A 3,036-nucleotide genomic window follows, 5' to 3' on the forward strand; every position below is an offset into this window, starting at 1 on the left:
GAGACTAAGTTTTCAATTTGCAGCAAATTGAAACTTGTTAGGAATTATAACTCTTTAATATATAAACCACACTTTTTCAAGGGTCCAGTGGTAATTAAAAAATCATCATGGAACGATATAGACTATTCTTGTGTTATTTCATCATAATCATCTAAGCAGGAAAAAAGAGCTTGAAGTGGTCTGGTACTTGCATTTGGAGGCTTTGGAGCCTGAGTTGAAGAAGTTCTCAATGCAAGTCAGACATAATAAAATAAATCCACCAGAGATAAATAAATAAATTGATAAATTAATCACAAAAGGCCTGGACAATGGCAAATAACAATGGATCCTTTCCATGGTTAGTAAAAAAATCTTTCACAAGATTCAGCCAACCAAAGAAAAAGTATCACTACATAAAAAGTTGACTTCACAGAAAACACAGAAGTGTTGCCACAAGTGCAAACAAGGAAACCTCGATGTAACAACGTACCAGTTTAGATTTTACAAAAAAAGGTCTGGTTTATGCCTATCAGAAGCATACGAAGATAAACTGAAGGCAGAAAGAGAGAATAATTTAAAAAGACAAACACAGAGAACAACAACCCCTTAAACTGAAGGCTGAACTGGAAATGGACCAAAAGGAGGAAACCCATTCTATAGTAATGCCTATAAGCAGTGTTGGGGAGTAACGGAATACATGTACCGGCGTTACGTATTTAATACAAAATATGATTAACTGTATTCCGTTACAGTTACCGTTTAAAAAGGTGGTATTCAGAATACAGTTACTTTGCTGAAATAAAGGGATTACACGGCGGTCTTTTCCTGTTTCATATGTCAGGCTATGCCCTCTCTATTTTTGGTAATTCCACGCCGGTGGAAACCCAAACAAAACACACATTAAGAGGCTCAAATGCCTGTGTCTCAATCTCGTGGCCCATGTCACCTCTACTTGCGTCCCGCATAATGACATGAAGAAATATCTTTAAAAATTATTATTCAGAAAATTATTTAATCTCTCCGTGAACCACTACCTTATCGTGGCGGAGGGGTTTGTGTGTCCCAGGGATCCCAGGGGCTATGCTCTCTGGGGGCTTTTGGCCCCTGGTAGGGTCTCCCATGGCAAATTGGTCCTGGGTGAGGGACCAGACAAAGAGTGATTCAGAAGACCCTTATGAGGAAAACATCGAGGAAACAGTTTACCCTGCCCGGGATAGGGTTACCGGGGCCCCGCCCTGGAGTCAGGCCCGGGGAGGGTGCCCAAGGGTGATTGTCTGGTGGCCGGGCCTTAGTCCATGGGGCCCGGCCGGGCACAGCCCGAAAAGGGGACATGGGCCCATCCTCCCGCAGGCCCACCATCTGCAGGAGGTGCCGTAGGGGTCAGGTGCATTGTGTGCTGGGCGGCTACCAAGACTGGCAATTGGGACATGGAATGTCACCTCTCTGGTGGGGAAGGAGCCTGAGTTAGTGGGGAAGGAGCCTGAGTTGGCGGGCTGGGGTGGGTATTCTAATATCCCCTCGGCTTGCTGCTGGTACGTTGGGGTTCTTCCCGGTGGATGAGAGGGTTTGTTCCCTGCGTCTTAGGGTTGGAGAACAGGTCCTGACTGTCATCTGCACTTAGGTGGCAGTTCAGAGTTCCTGAAGGCTCTGGACATTGTAGGGCTGTCCTGGTTGACACGCCTCTACAATGTTGCGTGGAGATCAGGGGCAGTACCCCTGGACTGGCAGACCGGGGTGGTGGTCCCCATCTTTAAGAAGGGGGACCGGAGGGTGTGTTCCAACTACAGGGGGATCACACTCCTCAGCCTTCCTGGCAAAGTCTATGCCAGGGTGCTGGAAAGGAGAGTTTGTCCGCTAGTCGAATCTCAGATACAGCAAGAACAATGCGGTTTTCGTCCTGGTCGCGGAAAACTGGACCAGCTCTTTATCTTCTCAAGGGTACTTGAGGGCGCATGGGAGTTTGCCCAACCAGCCTACATGTGTTTTGTGGACTTGGAGAAGGCATTCGACCGTGTCCCTCGGGGTGTCCTGTGGGAGGTGCTGCGGCAGTATGGGGTGTGGTGGGTGATGGGCTCCACCAGGGCTGCCCTTTGTCACCAATTCTGTTCATAATTTTTATGGACAGGATTTTTCTAGGCGCAGCCAAGGGCTTTCACTTCGGTGGCCTCAGAGTCTCGTCTCTGCTTTTCGCGGATGATGTGGTTCTGTTGGCTTCATTGGGTGATGGCCTCCAGCTCGCACTGGAACGGTTTGCAGCCGAGTGTGAAGCAGCGGGAATGAGGATCAGCACCTCCAAATCTGAGGCCATGGTTCTCAGCCGGAAAAGGGTGGAGTACCCATTCCGGGTCGGGGATGAGTTCCTGCCCCAAGTGGAGGAGTATCTCGGGGTCTTGTTCGCGAGTGATGGGAGAAGGGAGCCGGAGATTGACAGACGGATTGGTGCTGCGGCCGCAGTGATGCGGACGCTGCACCGGCCCGTCGTGGTGAAGAGAGAGCTGAGTGTAAAAGCAAAGCTCTCAATTTACCGGTCAATCTACGTCCCTACCCTCACCTATGGCCACGAGCTGTGGGTAGTGACCGAGAGAACGAGATTGCGGATACAAGTGGTGGAAATGAGCTTCCTCCGAAGGGTGGCTGGCCTCTCCCTTAGAGATAGGGTGAGAGGTTCAGACATCCAGGAGGAGCTCAGAGTAGAGCCGCTCCTCCTCCACATCGAAAGTAGCCAGCTGAGGTGGTTCAGGCATCTGACAAGGATGCCTCCTGGGTGAGGTGTTCCGGGCATGTTCCACCGGGAGGAGGCCCCGGAGCAGACCCAGGACACGCTGGAGAGATTATATCTCTTGGCTGGCCTAGCAACGCCTTGGTGTTCCCTCGGATAAGCTGGAGGAGGTGGCTGGGGAGAGGGAGGTCTGGGCTTCTCTGCTTAGGCTGCTGCCCCTGCGACCCGGCCCCAGATAAAGCGGAAGAAGATGGATGGATGGATGGAAATTATTTAATATGAAGGCAATAGGCAGAGTTTTACAGGCATAGCCCTAAATAATGTAGTCTCATGGGCAG

Source organism: Diplotaxodon limnothrissa, linkage group LG2 (genome assembly GCF_057381915.1).
Source record: "Diplotaxodon limnothrissa isolate DT_005_m linkage group LG2, D_limnothrissa_male_GT1.1, whole genome shotgun sequence".
Classification (NCBI taxonomy): Eukaryota; Metazoa; Chordata; class Actinopteri; order Cichliformes; family Cichlidae; genus Diplotaxodon; species Diplotaxodon limnothrissa.